Raw genomic sequence first — 18470 nt, forward strand, 5'->3', positions numbered from 1 at the left:
CTGTGACAAAAATGTTGAAGAGCCAGCTTTCTTTCCCTTTGCATCTTTGAGATAGGAGGTCTTTGCAGGTTGAAATGCCTATCTCCAGCTTTCCTTTGTTGTTACAGAAGATAACTGCATTTCAGAGCTGCATAGAATTCTCCATTGCTGGTCATACCAAAAAGCTTCCTAGTCTGCTGGATGCCCATAACAAGACTTTTGCTCAAAGGATCAAGTAACAAGGGGTGACTTCCTGACAGTTCATGTTGACCATCATTTCACTGAAGACATAAGGGTCAAAACCACATTCAAAGTCTGAAGTTACTTAATTTTTTGAAGAGATTGTACTTAATTCTGAACGCCTTATTTGGAGGAACACAGCCATTCTGAGGGTTTTTTTAATACATGGAAGTGTTTCATTAATAAACCTCCATTGCCTTAATAATTCTATGTTCTGAGAGTCTACAGTGGGGGCTGGGCTAATGTCTACCATGTAAAACCGATATAAGAATCAAAAGAAAATCAATGTGAAATTCTTTGCACAGAAACGAGTCATTTATTTTTATTAGTAGAATGTTCTCTTCCTCAGTGCTCATGTTTTAAGCCCATATTTTGTGTCATGCACCATAATAAGTACTTTAGTATAATTATGTATTAATATCACAAGTTCCCTGAAGAAAAATTGATTCTATACAATTTGCCTATTTCTGATGATGTGCAATATGTGTTCTTTGCATAAGATTTGGGAAATGAAGAGAAATGTAGATAGGAAAATAGAAGTCACTTATTATCTCAGCACCTAGAATTACCCACTCTGAAATCCCTTATCATATTTTATCCCAGTTACATATAAATTTATATATATATGCTTTTTTTTTCCATAAGATTGCACTGAGCTACGGCACATGCCACTCAGAGAATGCTTTAGACTTCATCTAAAATTCTATCGTCCCCAGTTTGCGGCTGCAGAAGTGGAAGCGAGGCTGGCTGAGTGAGATTCCGATAGCGTAGCTTATGGAGAATGAGATGGGAGTTCAAAGCCAAATCATCCTGGCTCAGCCAGGTGCTCCTACCACGGGCTGCTGGCCTTCTCTGGAGGTCACGCAGCTCTTCCCAGTGCCCTTGGCTTCCTCCTACTCTGACCAAAGATGCTCCAGCCAGGGGCAGTGTGTGTGTGGCCCAAAGGCCCGGGGTTAATGTGCAGAACTCGGGAGAAACCATGATGGCTGTCTTCTTCCTGGACCTTCTGCTACTCCGCCCACCCCTGCCTCCCTTCCTCACGCCTTTGCAGTGCATCCCAAATGTACACTGTGAGTGGCATCCTTGCCTTAGGGCCTCTTTTCTGGGACTTCTTACCTAAGATCATCTCAGACATTTATATGATTTTTTTTTTTTTTTGGAGTGGCTTGGTGACCACCCCCAATCCCCTCTGGACGTCTTACTCGTCTATTAACAGAGAAATCTGTTCATGATGGCCATAATATTACAGCCATGATAACTATAGATTAATGGCTCAGAACATCCTTCCATATGCCATTCCAATGACTAGCTTTCATCTTTACAGACTACTTACCAGGAGAGCAAGCCAGCTCTCATTAAGCTTATTTATTTATTATGTAAACTTAGTCCATTACTTAGGATTCCAAAGAGTTAATGACCGCTTGGTACAATTTCCTGTTGAATTCCATCATATGTAAATCCTCTGCTCACAAAAAGACAAAATGCAACCCAGCAAATTCCTGAATTGCTGTTTCCTAATTTGAAATAATATGGATCTAGAAATGATTGGTTATTGGGGCAAGTTTATAATTAATGAAATAAAAATAAATATGATAAATAGGATGGTTATGGTGGTCAATGTTGTGGATTCGATGTAGTTAATGAATCAGTAATACAACTGAGACAGCAAGGAGTTTAACCTTATCTATTAAAAAGGATGAATAAAATATGAAAATAAAAGGTCACAGTTTTAAAGGGTAATTGTATCTCCCCTTCTGTGTGTTATCTACCCTGGGCGAACTTCCTTTTCCAGCTAACTGGTCAACGCAGGAAGATGTCCAAGAGGAACTTCATTCTGGGTTCTAGGGTCTTTAGTCTATTTTTTATTTTGATAATTTCCTACATGTAGTTTAATCATAGTCATCCCCATTACCCTCTCCTGTCCCCCTCCACTCCTACTAAACCCCTTCTGCTTCCCAACTAATGCCCTCCTCCTCTCATGTTTTCTGGGCATTCCACTGAGTTCAGTTGGGGTTGCTTGCATGAGCATGGATTTGGTGGGAGGCCTTTGAACTGACAGCACGGGATGGAGTTGCTTTGGACCAAAGCATGAAACTATGCCTCACATCAGTTACACGTTCGGATCACTGCAGAAACCCGTTACTGTCACACACGTTGAGTTGACAGCCTCTTCTCTGAGGCTGTTCCCAAACTACACAGCTCTGTCTGTCTTAGGCCCTCATCTTAGAAAATCCATCACTCCAACCCACATTCAATCGCATTCCCGCTCCGTCTTTCTTAACTCCAAGGTCATGATCGTTCAGTGGATAACTCTGGAACTTGCCCACACACAAAAATGCATCCATATGCCTTTTGTGATTCATTTTGTTGTTGTTCATTTCCCAAAACTCATTCCCATGGTCTTTCTAATTCAAAGTGGGATCCCAGCACCACAATGCCACAGGCATAATTATAGCTGCTGCGTCACACCCCTGGCCCCACCATGCCCTCAGGCCTCTTTGCCCTCCAGCATCTTTGCTGCTCCGTATAACATGGAACATTCCTTTGACACATGCTTCTAGTGAATCCCTTCATCAAACACGGGATTCTTGAGACTCACGCACTCTGTGGTCCACCTCTCTTCTTGTTATGCCACTATGTGAACTTTTGGTGTGTGTTAGTGACTGTGGTAGTTTCAATAGATGGCCCCCAATAGATTTAGGAGTTTATTACAGCTTGTGATTAGATCTCTAGTGGCCTTGCTGGAGATGTCACCTTAGGCAGATCCTAGGGTCCAGCCCTATGGTGTTTGGGGTGGATTGGATTTGGAATTCCAACGAAAGGAATGCAGAATGTTGGAGCTCTGCCTCTGGTTCATGGAGTGTGCTTGCTCATGGTGCTGGTGGTGGTATTTCTCTCTGCGTGGACCTGTGAAAGGGGGCCAGCTTCTTCTCCATTATGGAACTTCCTCTGGATCTATACGCTTCAAATAAATTCTCTTCCTCCCATAACTGGGCCTGGTCTGGAAGTTCATCCCAACAACATAATGCTGACTACAACCGAGACCAAAGTCTCAGATATCTCTGGAGTTCTAACGCATAACTTTTTTTTTCAATATTGTACATAGATACACAAGATGGAGGGCCTGTGGAGGCAGGGTTTAGATTCTCTTCACTGATAAATATTCTGGCATGTTAAGCACGGGAAGATGCTCTGTGTTACTCACTGGCTCATTATTTAATGACTCAGCAGTTGAGGCATTCCCTCTGGGACTTAGGCTAGGAAGCACCCTGATAGCCACACCCTACCCACAGCCAAAAGCACGTGGTGATATTTGAAAAGTACAAAGGCTAGGCCACACTACTGACTCAGAATCCAGGGAGTCAGCTCCCTCCTCTCTGCCCACGTCTGATTCTCTTTGGATGTTGCTGGCTCATCCCAGGGGAGGGCGGGAAATTTGCAGTTTTCGGTCAGGATGGTATGGGGAGGAACTTCAACCCAGCCACACACCTTACAGAAACTTCATGCTCACTCAGTGTCTGCGCCTACTGGAGAAGAAAATAAAAATAAAAACAATAATAATAAATAAAGCACCTTGGACCTGAAAAGAGAAAAAAAAAGGAATCAAATACTCCATTAGAATTCATTTTACATGGTAAACCTACTAAATTTAACTCAAGCCCAGCTGCTCAAATCTGATCTTAGAAACCAGATTTCAGTGGTAGAGGAGGTTGGAATGCCCCTGCAGGGATTTCCCCACACTATAAAGCAGGGTCATACAGGTGAAAGAGCTGCACTCAAAACGCCTGATGCTTGAGCCCAAACAACCACAGGCACTGATTTGATAGCTCAGGAGGGTCCCTGGCATATGAAACTTTTAAAACCTCTCCAGGGAATTCCGATGATCACCTAGGGTTAGCAGCACTGTTTTAAATGTACCTTTTCTGACTACAGCAGCATGTGGTAGATGGATGTTTAAGTTTCTTTTTCTGCCTTAAGTGTCCTGTGATTTGAATACCTAACCAAGCGATATGTCGAACAAGGTGTTTCTGGGCTAGGAAACAATGGAAGATTATATTCTATATCCCTTATCATTGGTCTTGATTCTCCCACCCAGCTGAGTAGAGTACCATTAGATGCTGAAGCTACTCTCTCCCCAAGGTTTAAGGGGACAGCTCTGCTGGCTCACTCTGACTTCAGTGATTATAATATGTGTAATATCCATTGACCCTGCATCTGACAGCTAAGAAGTATTTCAAGCCTAATTAGAAACATCCTCACCAATCTGTGCAGGTAGGTAAAGTTCAATGTTGAATCAACATTTAAGAAAGGTTCAAGTAGAAATTTGTCAACAAGGACAAATTCAGGTGACATCCACACAAAAGAAATATTGATATATTTAGAATTAGGGAAAGAGAAATGTCTACTTTCTCAAAATACTTTTGAGGGGGAAATCTTTCAGTTTCTCCATAATTCTTGGAAGGGCTGTCATTTCCTCTTGTGCCCTTCTGTCTTCCTGCAAAAACAAGCTGGAGTTCCTAGAGGCCACTCAGCGACAAAATTGCATGGAAGCATTTGGATCTTCCATGGAGAATGGCTAAATAAGGGCATTTTCATGCAAACCAACGATATGCTTTTTTTGTTTTGTTTATTTTGTTTTTAAGTCTCTAGCACAGGCTGTCCTGGAATTCACTCTGTAGTCTCAGGTTGTCCTTGAACTCATGGCAATCCTTCTTCCTCTGTCTCCTGAGTGCTGGGATTAAAGGCGTGCTCCACCACACCCGGCTCTATCATGTGCTTTGAGCATATTCCACCTGTGTTAGTTAACGCCTCATTGCTAGAACAAAACACCTGCCAATAATCAGGGGAAGGAAGGGATTATTTCAGCTTCCTGGTCAAGGGTAAAGTCCACAGTGGCAGGGAAGGCAGCAGGAGCTTAAGACAGCTGACCAGTTTCCTTCCACAGTGAGGAAGCAGAGTGATGAATGCCACTGCTCAGACAGCTCTCTCATTTTATACGTTACAGTACCCCAGCCCATGAGATGGTGTCACCCACAGTTAAGGTGGGTCTTCCCACCTCAGTTAACCTAATCAAGAAAGGCTAGGCTAATCTAGGTAACATCTCACAGGCGAGTCCAGATCCTGTGAAGTTGACAGTCAATATTAACCACCTCCCTAATCCCTGCTACCCTCTCCCTTCTCAGCCTTTCTTCCTCTCACTAGTCCCCCTTCTTCCCCTAGCGAGTTTTGCGTCTGCTTTCATGTCATGTATATGTATGATTTCACGTGTCTATATAATATCTAGGCCCGCAGATGGGAGAAAAATGAGATATTTATCTTTATGAATCTGGCTGAATTTACTTAATATATATCCATTTGTTTGAAAACAAAATAACTTCATTTTTATGATGTCCCCATAATGTAGCTGTTTTGAATCTACTGTCAAGGGTGCTATGATAGACACTGATGTTCAAATACTTCTGTGTTACGCAGATTTGGACTCCTTCAGGTAAATGCCCAGGAATGGGAGAACTGGGCTATGTGGTAAAGGAAATAATTAAGTGAAGAGACTGCCTTCAGAATGATAAAAAAAAAATTGCTAACTATACATCTCTCACAGAGGATGAATATCTAGACAATCCAAAAAAAACCTCAAAAAATAAAATAATAAAGAACTAAACAGCACAGTCAATAAATAGGCTGATAAAATGAGCAGTTTTCAAAAGATGAAGTACCAATGACCAATAACCATATGGGAAAAAATGTTCAACTTCACTACCCTCCAGAGAAATGTCAATCCAAACTACATTACCTTAGTCAAAATATCAGTCATTAAGAAAACAACATGAAGCAGGGAGTGGTGGCACACACCTTTCATCCCAGCACTCTAGTGGCAGAGGTAGGGGATCGCCATGAGTTCTAGGACACCTTGAGACTACATAGTGAACTCCAGTTCAGCCTGGGCTAGAGTGAGGTCCTACCCGAAAAAAAAAAAAAAAAAAAATGAAAGAAAACAACAACATTGGTTGGCGAGATTGCTTAGTGGTTAAGGCACTTGCCTGCAAAGTCAAAGGACCCAGATTCTGTTCCCAAGAACCCACCTAAGCCAGATGTACAAGGTGGTGCATGCATCTGGGGTTTGTTTGCAGTGGCTGAAAGCCTTGGCATGCCATTCTCTCCATCTCAATCTGTCTCCCCCCCCCCCCTCAAATAAGGAAAGTAAGTAAATACAAAATTAATGAAAACAAGAAATGACAGCACAATCATGGATAAAAGTACTTATTCACAGTGGTAGGGATGTAACTAATCCAGCCACTATAGAAATCACTATTGAAGTGTCTCCAAAATACTAAAAATAGACCCATAAAGATCATTTATGGAATCTTGCCACCACCTTCTTATGGGCTCAGTATAAAGCATCACAAACAAATGGGTGTCATCATTCTAAGAAACAGGAGAAAGTGGTTGTTTCAAAACCCTGCTGGTTCTATGGCTAAATGTGGAAGCACTCTACAATAGCTCTTGGGAGTGTGTCTTTTATGGCACACTCTCAACCAATCAACAGAACTTTAGGGCCTTGGTGCTTTTTGATGTAGGGTGCCTCACAAGATGGAAAAGATATACTTTCCATTTCAAAGTAAAACCCAAAGACCAGACTCAAAAGCTCTTTATTCTTATGAATGAACTCACTGGATTCTTGATAGTTAACCTGCTCATAGTTATTTATATTACAGTGTGAGCTAGTTCATTAGCTACTTCCTGCTGTAGTTGTTATTTTCACTTGGAACAAGGGAAATAAGGACCTAAAATATTCCCAGACTGAAGCAGTGTGGCCCTCAAGGAAAGGGCAGGAATTCTACTGTGTGTTTAAAGACATCTGAGCAGTGATGTAGAATCACATGAAATCAAGAAAAGTGTTATCCTAGCAGTGCTATAAAATTATCTGAAATAAAAATACATAAATATAGCTTTTTTTTTTTTTTTTACTTTCTTTACCTTGCTTGGATGCTTAGACACTAATATTGGTGAGTTCTTGGCCTCCACACACCTCTATGTGGCTCCCTGGGATTTTTCTTGGTGAAGTTTGAAGGTCTTGTCTCCCCTGTACCTCACTTCTTGTTCAAAAGTTTTCAAGTACATGATATCCATAATGTGTAGAGAGCAGGATATGGGGTGATTTTTGTTTCTTTAGTCTATTCCCACCTTGAAATAGTCATGGTAGCATGAAGGATTGGGGTTGTGAACCCTTCCCTGGGTCTGTCTGGGGTGCCCTGAATGTCTGAGCAACCTGGAAGCTGTAGGAGGGGTCTGGGTACCTGGAATGTTGTGACCAGGCAAGTTCAGATAAAATAAGTGGGACATCAGGTATGGGTTCCCTTCTGCCTCACAGGACCATTGTCTCTCCTTCCAGCCAGGTAGGCCCTGGGAAGGCATCTCAGTTTTTGCCTAGTCAATTATCAGCACAACCCATCTTTCCTGTATTTCTACTGGTGGAGGTAGAATATCATGTCAATTCTCTTCAGTCAGACCTTTATCACCTGTCACCTGGGATATGGCAGCTTCCTTACACCTTGTGGTGGTTGGAATCACATGCCCCCCATACACTCATGTATTTTTTGAATGCTTGGCTTATAGCTGGTGGTATTTGGGGAGATGGAGCCTTGTGTTACTGGAGGCAGACTTGGGAGTGTTATAACTAACTCCCCCTTGCAGAAGAACTCAGCCCATTCTCTTGCCTCTTTCTGGCAAGGTGTGATGTCAAGTCTTGCTCTACCTTGCTTTCCTGCCATGTTGACACTTCCCCTCAAGACAGTAAGTCAAAACAAATCCTTTTCTTCCCATCAGCTGCTTTTGGTTAATTGGTTTGTCCCAGCAACACAAAGGTCACAACATTCTAGGCACCCAGACCCCTTCTACAGCTTCCAGGTTGCTTTGCCAAAAATTGTGAAGATAAGGGCTGGAGAGTTGGCTTGGTGATTAAAGACACTTGCTAGCAAAGCCTGATGGCCCAGGTTCAATTCCCCAGTACCCATGTAAAGCCAGATGCACAAAGGGCCGCTTGTGTTTGGAGTTCGTTTGCGGTGGCAAGAGGCCCTGGCAAGCCCATCCATTCTCTTGCTCTCCCTCTTTCCTTGCAAATAAAAAAAAGTATTAAAAATTGTGAAGTCGATACTGATGGTACAATTTGGGTCACTTACCACAAGGGACTGAGCCCTACTTGACATGCCAGTCAACGTCATCAGCTCCTGCTCTTGCCTCCCTTTCTGGCTACATTGTAAACCACCATGTTTGCTCTGTACTTCCAAGGACAGACATAGATACCTGGCTTTTCTTGGTGACACACATTAAAAAGTGGAACCACCCCTAGCACAGAAGCTAAGGCCAAGGTGAAAACACAAAAGAATTGGTGAGATGAGCAAGAACGCTGCTTCCATGGTGAGCCTGACAGCCTGAGCCAGGGTGATGGAGACAGACATTGAGGACACTCAAAATTTACCAAACAAGAAATCCAGAGGCTGCTGAGAGCTCAACACTGAAATAGACTTAAAGTACTCCTAATAAGGCTCAGGGAATTTTGCAGGAGAGGGACCAAAAAGATTACAAAAGCCACCACACGGGAGGGACTATCCAGAGGCATTGCCCTCCCTCCCCCCAACGACTTACTGACACTCTCACGAGTCACACACACAAATCCCGCTACGAGGGTCCTCCGTCGAGTGGTGGCGGGGAGGCGGGGGATGGTGGACCCAACATTTGATATCTGCATACAAAGTTCCAACTTAATTTAAAAAAGTACCAAATTTTAGTGCATGATGACAACTCCCAAAATTTCAATGTACTGAAGAAAAGAGAAATATCTGTAATTTCACAGCATGCAATATTTTGTGGGTGGATTCCTGCAATTGGGATTAGAAGAAGGATGCTTATGAGCTATAATGAAAGTGACTTCATCTCATTGGAATGTGGCAGTGATTTTGTTTCCTTGCAGTTTGCTAAGGAATCAAAAAAAAATAAAGAAAGAAAGAAAGGAAGGAAGGAAGGAAGGAAGGAAGGAAGGAAGGAAGGAAGGAAGGAAGGAAGAAAGGAAGGAAGGAAGAGAAAAGAAAAGAAACTGGCAGGGGCTGCTCTGGGGTACTGGTGGCAATTATACCTCAAGATGGCTGTAGTCATGTCAAGGTGAATCCACGCTTAGGTCATCTCCAACCTTGTTGCCATGGAACATTCCATCTAATAGAGCTGAGAGCCATGTCAAGCAAGGGTTGCAATATGGTGCAATCATCACAATGCCAGTGGAAGCTACTGTTTACTGAGTGCTTATTATGCACCGTTCTTCTTATTTATCACATTGAAGTCATCTTCATTATAATAGTCCTTTGAAAAAGGGTCTATTAATATCCCAGACTTGGAAACTCTGAGGCACACAGATTATATAATGTCCTCAAGGCCACAGACTAGAAATGGGTAACAACTAACCATGTTGGCAAGGATGAGTTTTTTACAAAAAAAAAAAAAAAAAAGTATTTATGAAAGCAGAGAAAGAGAACAGGCATGCTAGCATTGCAAATGAACTCTAGCTGCATGCACCTCTTTGTGTACTTGGCTTTATGTGGGTACTGGGGAATCACACCCAGGTCATCAGGCTTTGCAGGCAAGTACCTTAACTGCTGAGCCAACTGTCCAGCACAAGATGAGCTTCTTTTGTACCTCTACTACTGGCTCAAGGTACACTTAAATGGAAATATGTGTCACCATCTCCAATACTTGCCAATATGCAGAGGGAAGGAGAGGTGATAAGAGACCTTCCTTGAAGCAGGTGTCAGCAATACACAACACTTCTCCTTTCTTCCTGCCAGGTAGCAATATTGGGATATCCCAGAATTCCTGTCCTGGGAGAAAGCTACCATTAGAGCTGGGAGAACTTTGAAGCACAGGACACAGTCTAATGTCATGAGTAGTGTGCTGGGCACTGAGGGGAACATACTAATGGACGCAGGTCACATTTCTCCAGTTTCTAAACAACTTCATTGTCTTCTGTGGCCACAGTCTTCGCTGCATAGGAATAATGGTGACTTTTATTCCCACTATCTCATTTGTGCATATATCCACCCTGGGCTGGCTGCCATATGCTTATAAAGTAAGGTATGCTTTCTTAGCCCTATTTTATGATTCAGGACCCTGGAGGTCAGAGAGGCCAAGTGTCTTGTCCAGGAGCACAGAACTGCTTCAATACTTGAAGTAGAGGATTGTCTGTGAACAGGGGCCGGTACCTTCAGTGCTTGCCTCTGTGAGGCTGCCTACCTTTGGCATTTCTTGGTCTGCAGTGGCTCCATGAGGAACAGGTCAGGGGGTTCCTGCTTTGGATTCACATTACCTCTGAAGATGGCTTGCCAGCTGGCTGGGGATACTTTCTATCTTAGAAGAATGTAGGTAAATAATAGGATCATTAATAATAAATCCTAGATTTGTTTTCTCACGAACCACACAATCCAGTCAGTCGCTGGCAAGCTGTGGAATGGTTATATCCAGACTACACTATCAGGGGGTATCTTCAGTGTTGCCATAGGAGCCAGAAACTATTCTTTTCTTCCTGGCCAGGAGCCCTGTGTTCTTGGTGACCCATCAGGCAGGATGCTTTCTGAGTCCTCCTTGTTGCTCTTTCCCTTCAACAGGCCTTTTCCACACAGCAGGTCACTATGATCTAGTGACACAATCATGTGGCTTTGTCCCACTGTCTTCAGACAGAGGTGAGCATCTACCATGTGCACAACGTGGAGGGTTTAAAGTGTTGCTTTTAGTGTCTTATGGGTCCTGGGACTTGTCCCTCAGCTTTTCCAATGCTAACCCTTAAAAGTTAGCCAACATTCCCAGCTGGTCAAGGGGTCTGATGACCTTCCTTAAGCTTGCCCATTTCTGCCTGTGCCTTCATCCAAAGTGCAGGCTTTGACAGCTGGCTCCCAGCCAGTCAGGTCTTCCCACCTGGGTGGTTCCGGACTCACACCAGCACAGTCTTTAACATTTCTTGGTATACAGTGGCCTGTTTACCATTTCTCTGTGTCTAAAATTCCTTCTGTATTCATTCCACTCACATAATCTGCTCTGGGGAAGACTCTACTGTTTCTTCCTGTCTTCACCCCTGAAACACGATACTCTCTAGCTCAGAAACCCTGTGTGATAAGAGTCAATAGATCCAGGTTCAAACCCCAGTTCCTCTAGCTACGATAATACCACAGAGAAGTCCTTCAATGCTCTGAATGTCTCTTCACTCATGTTAAAATAGGCATCGCATTAGCTTCCTTGGTGTGCTTGGTGGTGGTTCAGTGGAAGTGCTTGTCATGCAAGCCTAAGTACTTGAGTTCAGATTCCAAGAATCCATGTAAAAGTGGAATGTCTAGAATCCCAGTATGTCTATGGTGAAAAGAGAAGCAGAGACAGGGGAATTTCCTGGAAGTTCATGGGCCAGCTAATCTGGCAAACGTAGCACTGAACACTAAGAATAAGTGACCCTGCCTCAAACAAGAGAAGTGACACTGGAAGCCGTCCTGTGACGTCTGCATGCACGCTATCACACGTATATATGTGCATGTAGACACACCCACACAAATAAAACAGCTTCCTCGAGAGGCTAGTTTAGAGCTAAGTGAGAATAGCCCCACAACCTCTACATGGTGCGTCATGGAGACACAATCCTAGCATGCCTCGTTTTACTTCTTTTGCCATGAATAAGAGGTTTTTACTGGTTTTTTAATTTTAATCTCTTTATTATTATTATTATTATTAGTTATATACACAGTATGTATACAGCCATGTTGGTACCATAGTTAGCCTCCTCCCTGCTTGTTGGGGAATGTGAGTTATGCATTGTGTGGGTAGCCATCAGTTATGGGGAAGAGACAATGTCTCTGTGCGTAATGTTGCAACGTGTGGCTCTACCAATCTTTCCATCCCCTCTTCCACGAATTTCCCTGAGCCAGGTTGAGTTGTTCCACTCCTACCAAACCGGATATCCAGGGATCCAGAGGCTCCCAAGACCTCATCACTGAAGTAGACCTAAAATGAATAAGATTTCTCACAATACCATTTAAGGAGCACTTCCTTGGATATCTGCCATATACTAATTGCAGCCTCGGTTTCACTGATGGCTCAAACCCCAGGCCTCCCAAAAGAAGTGCTTGGACAAGGAGGAAAGAAACAGGCTTTGCTTGCCATTTCCTACCCAGCAGGAGGCACCTGTAAGCTCCCCCTGGTTGTATGCTCTGGTAAATGGGCCTCAGCCTTGGGTCTGACCGCAGCTCCCACCCACAGATGGTTGGCTGTGGAGAAGAGACATCATCTTCATTCACTGCTACCATTCCAGTATCCTGCACAGTCTCTGAGACAGCAACATTTGGTGCGTGAATGAATAAATAATCGAGACTGTGTAAGTCTATTAAATCCATAGGAAGCAATCTATACCACCACATTTCTGCAAAGCAAGGCCTGTCCTTCATATATTTACACAGCTGCCCCCCTCCCAATGCTTATGTCTTATTTTGTAATAAATGTTTTCTATGTGCTTAACTGAGGGGGTGAATGAATAAACAACCATTTTCTGGAAACCCTGATAGAACTTGCCCCTGCCCCTTCCCTGTCTGCTCTGAGCCTCTCTGTCTAATGCTCAGCCTCCACCAGCCTCCTCTGGGTAGCTTACTCATGTTTAAAAATGAAGATGACACTCCTGCATTAGAAATACTCTAGACTCTAGCTGCTATTTTTAAAGCGGACAAGTGCAGTTGTGGTTACGGATCTATGTGAGCCGCAGCAGGAGTTTATTATTTGTTGGTGCTGTGGAATTATTCCAACATTTATGGTTCATTTCTCCCTTTCTCTCCCCATCGGATTTTTGGTTTCTAAGCTAGATAATGACCTGCCTCATTCAGAGGAAAATAGCACTGAAGCTGGAGGAGGGTCTGTTCCAGGGAGTCTGGGAACACCTCCGTCCCCCTTCTTCTCTTCCCATCAGAATTACCAAGCCAGAGAGTGTAACCTCGACCTGGTCATATTCAATCAAAGTTATTCAGAGCATTGTGAAAGATGCAAGCCTAATTAATTCTACGTAGTCCTTCTCTGTCTCTTTTTCACGCTCTCTACAATAAGAAAAGGACAAGAAGAAAGCTGCCTTCTACGTTTTGATGCAGATATTCTGCAGTAAAGATGCCAGCACCCCAAGGCTCCCTTTCAAGTAATTTCTCCAGGTTCTAGATGGTAACTATAGCCAGCCTCCACAGTGCTTACAGCAGTCTCAGCCCCCAGTAGTCACTGCCTTGTGTATTCCCTCACACATGACCCTAGGATTGGTCTCTGTGACCACAGGCATGAAGCAGAGATGATGGCATGCCCCTTTTATACTGGTCTCTATCTCTGTTTCTCCCTTATCTCATTCTCTCTGGTAAAGCCACTGTCTTAGCGAAAGTGGCCCTAAGGGCAGGCCTGGGTGGTGAGAGCTGACAATTCCTGAAGTCAGATGAGTGGCCATGAATCTTCCCCAGTGAAGCGTGGAGCTGCCTCTGGCCCAAGTGATACATGGATGACAGCTTCAAGAGACTCTCCCCCAGTACCATCCACGAGAACAGTTCTCACAAGATGCTCTGGGTCTCCTGAGCCTCAAGAGCTGAGTGAGATGGTTCGTTCGTTATTTCAAGCTGCTAAGCTTAGCCTAACTTGTTCTGCAACAATAGTTAACTAACACTGCTTGGTGGTCAGCGCAGGAGGTGAAAGTGAACAGAGCGGGACTGACATTTCTACTTCAGCCATGATCTCAGGATGCCCCTTACCTCCTCAAGTCCCAAGTTTCCCTAAAAACACCACACTTCATCTCATGGTGCCCATCACACAGAGGTACGGTTAAATGGGGGGGGGGGTCCTATGGAAACACATTAAACCCTGGGTTGCCATATACTTCAGTGTTCATTAACTCCAAATCAACTTATGAAAATGGCCAAATTAATTCTAAATATTAACCCACCCGTTTTTTTCTGCACTTAGTGTGCAGATGCTTTTAATGAAAGCACTAGATAAAAAATATTTATGGGAAGAATCCATTGAGCAAAATGCAATGCAAACACTATGGGAAACTAAATGGAGGCTTCTCCAAAAGTTAAAAATAGAATTGCCATATGAAGCCTCACTGCTGGGTATATATTCAAAGGAAATGAAATCAGCATGTTGAAGAGATTTCTACACCCTCCTGCTTACTGCAGAACTATTCACAATCATCAAAGAAAGGAAACAGAACAACTTTCTGTTTTTATTAATTGAGAAGTTTAGTGTTTAAAGACACTGCATATGGGTCATATTCCCATCTGGATATGCTCTTCTGATCCCTTTCCTCTACCACCAGGCCTCTGAAAAACTACGGAATGCTTCAAAATTTTGCTTGCCATCCTTGCCCTGGGGCCACCCTGATCTTCTCTGCCAATTTTAGTTTATGCACTGTCTAGACAAACAAGAAAGAACCTAACTTTCCATCAACAGGTGGATAAAGAAATGTGCTACATACACGTGCAGAAATACAATTCAACCAGCAAAAAGAAAAAGAATGACATCTTGCCATTTTGAGAGGGAGTCAGGTAGCTTTGATAGGCATGTAGAGTGGACCCTGAAAGTAAAAATGAAGAAGGTCTGTCCCCACAACCTGCACTTGCAAGAGATCAAGGGTTTATCTGGCTTCTTTTCTCATGCCCACTTCCCTAAACCTGTTCTTTTAAAACTGACCCCCTCCCTAGGAAAGGGGACTCTTTTTCTAGAGTTCAAAGCTAATCCTGACATTGTGGTTGGCCAAGCTTACACTCCAGAACCTGGTCTCATGGGTGGCTTCTTCCTGAACCAGCCCCTAGCCCAGACCAATCCACTGTCTCTCTGGTTTACTTGTGCCAGAAAGTGAAACCCACATAAGGTTATGTGTATGGGGTGGGGCGGGGACAAGCCTCTCTGGGCTGCCCGACCACTTGTGAACCTCCAAGTTCTGGTGAGTCTCCTCTCGACTCAGAGAACCCCTTGGCCCCTACTTCCTACATGGGCTCTCTCCCCTGTCCTGCCCTCTGCATGGAAGAGTTCTTTGTACTTTCCCTCTCTAACTCCCTTTTCATATTTCTTCCAGACCTACCACATGGGCTCTCAGACCACATGGGTGTGTTCATTTTCCTTCCCTTGGGTCTGTACTCCCCTCAATACATACAATACTTTAATAATTATCCTTCTCAGTATGATTTGCCCCATTATTTGGTTAAAGACAAATATGAACCCAGGGTTTGGGATTCAAGGGCTATGGTGGTTTGACTCAGGTGTCCCCCATAAACTTAGGTGTTCTGAATGCTACATTCCCAGCTCATAGAGATTTGGGAATTAATGCTTCCTGGAGGCAGTGTATTGGGGATGGGCTCATAGGTGTTATAGCCACTGTCCCTATGTCAGTGTTTGGCACATACTACTGTTGCTATTGTCCATCTGATGTTGGCCAGGGGGTGATGTCATCATCTTTCCCTGCCATCATGGAGCTTCCCCTTCAAGCCAAAACAAACCTCTTTTTTTCCTAACAAGCTGTTCTTGGCTATGTGATTTCTACCAGCAAGGCGAACCTGACTGCAATGAGGACTTTCTGGAGCCCCTAACTTCCCATTTCAATATGTGACATGGCTGGAATGGAAGCTCATCAGGAAAGAAAGCAGGCACAGGATGACAAATGCAATATGGTCTCACTCATATGGGCAATACACAACGTTTGCTCTCATAAGTCAGTCACAGGCTAGAGAGATGCCTTTGTGGTTGAGGCACTTGCCTGCAAAGCCCAAGGACCCATGTTTGACTCTCCAGATCCCACATTAACTACACATACAGTGGTGAGGCAAGCCAATGTTGCATGTTCCCACTGGGTGGCACAAGTGCCTGGAGTTTGATTACAGTGGCTGAAGCCCTTGCCAATTCTCTCTCTGTCTCTCTAAAAGTTAAAGAAAACGTTGGTTACTAGAGGCAGGGGAGAATGTGGAGGTGATGGAAGAGGTTAATCTGGTTAATCTATGTGTATTGAATTAGTTACAAGGGAGAAGTTCTGGGGGTTGTCCCATGGGAAGGTGACTGTGGATAACAATTGTGCCATTTCAAAAATTAGAAGAAAGGATTTCTGAAGTTTTCACCTCAAGGAAATAAGTGAACAGATAATCATGCTTAATTTCACTTAAATATTATGCCATCTGTACAGGTATCAAACATTAGGTGATACCCCAGTAACTTGTAGAATGTTCATGTTTTTGTGCTTCAGATAAAATAAAAAAAAAAAAAAAGTAAAACATGAGCAACACAGGTGAGGTAGCAGGAAGTCGTGTGAACTGAAGTAATCCTAAAAGTGTTGCCTCTGCTGCACCTACTTTCAACAAGATTTTGAATGGACTGATAGAACTCCTGTGATCCATGGTGGAATGTTGTAAGTCAGAACCAAATTGCCGTGGGCTACCTTTAGCCCCATTATAGCCATGTATTGCCCACTTTTGTGTCTGACTTAACATCCTGGTGAATGTCAGTTGATCAGATAAAACCATTTTTGGGATGAAAGAACAGACACCCAAATTCCACCAACCCCAGGGCGAAGAATGTCTCCAGATAGCATCTGAATCCTATAATGGAGAATGCCACCCACATATCTTGCTATAACTCGCCTACCTGATGGTCAGCCAATGGATTTGATAAGGTGCCTTGATTTATGACTTTCTTCTGTTCTGTGACTATAAAACCTTCATGAAATTGTTAACATGTTAGAACATGGAGTTGGGGGTCACCCAAGTCTGTGTTACTGGACCATGGGCACTCATATTTGGATCCAGAATAAACTATCTCTTATCCTCTAAGGTGAAAGCTGTGTCTTTTGAGTCAACATAGGAAAAACCTTTGGCTGTTGGTGATCAAGAAGGGATCCTCAAGTCTGACTCATTTATATATTTGTGGAAATGCCCCCACACAGATTTGTACCTCGCCAGCAGAACTTGGAAGTTATTTGCATGGTGGCCTTACCCCCCGGTGAGCTAGCTTGCTTGCAGAAACTTCAGTGACATCTTCTTTTCTCCTTTAAACATGGTTTATCTTCAGGACAATCCCAAAGACATAGTTTTCTATCATTAGGCTAGACGCATTAGGATGCAGAGAAGTGTCTTATGCCGGAGGCCCCTGGTAGATGTTCATGGAATTAGAGCTCTGCTCTGAGTCCTTCACCTCACCTCAAAGCTGCAAGAATGCAGCGCAGGCAGCCTAAGATGTACTCAGTCTCCCAAGCTTGCTTTGCTGGAAGGAGAGTGACTCTGCAGCTGAGCACAGTGATGTCTACCTTACACCTCTAGTGCCTGAGAACTCTGCTTTCTAGTCGGGTCCGGCAGCTCTGCATCTGGAATGCAATCGAGCAGAGTCAAACGCTGTACATCTAGTTACTCAAGTGGTGCAGGTGAGCTCACAGTCAGCAGGAGGGCAATTCCGTCACAGGGCACTGCTGAGTTCCTGGTGCTTCTGTGCTGGTGGGGATGCAGCTGGCTCAGGTGCCCAGATGTAGCTGGCTCAGGTGCCCGGATGTAGCTGGCTCAGGTGCCCAGATGCAGTTGGCTCAGGTGCCCGGATGCAGCTGGCTCAGGTGCCGAGATGCAGGTGGCTCAGGTGCCCGGATGCAGCTGGCTCAGGTGCTGGGATGCTGCTGGCTCAGGTGCCCAGATGCAGCTGGCTCAGGTGCCCAGATGCAGCTGGCTCAGGTGCCCGGATGCAGGTGGCTCAGGTGCCCAGATGCTGCTGGCTCAGGTGCTTGGATGCAGCTGGTTCAGGTGCCAGGATGCAGCTGGCCCCCTGTCCCCGTGGTGCTGAAGATGCTGCTTAGCTGTTCTTGGCTTTAAAGCACAGGGGCCCTTGCTGACTTTCACATGGTAAGAAGTTGCCCACTGCAAAGCAAAACTTCCCTGTCCCTTGAGCACCAGGGACACCCTGCCAGCTCCGTGTGAATGAAGATTTCCTTGTGATTACAGCCCTAGTCTTAACTAAAGGCTCAGCAACGGCTGTTGGCTTTGCAGAGGATTGTTTCAAACTGCCAAGTTCATGCAAACGTTTTGGGCTACTCTCCCAGCTTTCTCAAACCAGGGCTCTACCGAGGGGAATTTGTTAAATCACAACCCGTTTGTAGCGGCAGGCACAGAACCACAGAAACAGGCCAACTAAAATCAGTGTTCTCTTTGCTGGGCTGGGGCATACTGTGCTGGTTCCATAGTGCC

At 44.2% G+C, this 18470-nt stretch overlaps 1 non-coding gene across 1 annotated transcript; it reads right to left on the reverse strand.

Annotated features, from left to right (window-relative positions):
* Positions 1 to 14583: 14583 nt before the first annotated feature.
* On the reverse strand, positions 14584 to 14685 carry LOC123455426. The gene has a single exon (XR_006633903.1). It is a non-coding gene; the product is annotated as a U6 spliceosomal RNA (small nuclear RNA).
* Positions 14686 to 18470: the final 3785 nt, after the last annotated feature.

This window comes from Jaculus jaculus, chromosome 16, assembly GCF_020740685.1.
Source record: "Jaculus jaculus isolate mJacJac1 chromosome 16, mJacJac1.mat.Y.cur, whole genome shotgun sequence".
Taxonomy (NCBI): Eukaryota; Metazoa; Chordata; class Mammalia; order Rodentia; family Dipodidae; genus Jaculus; species Jaculus jaculus.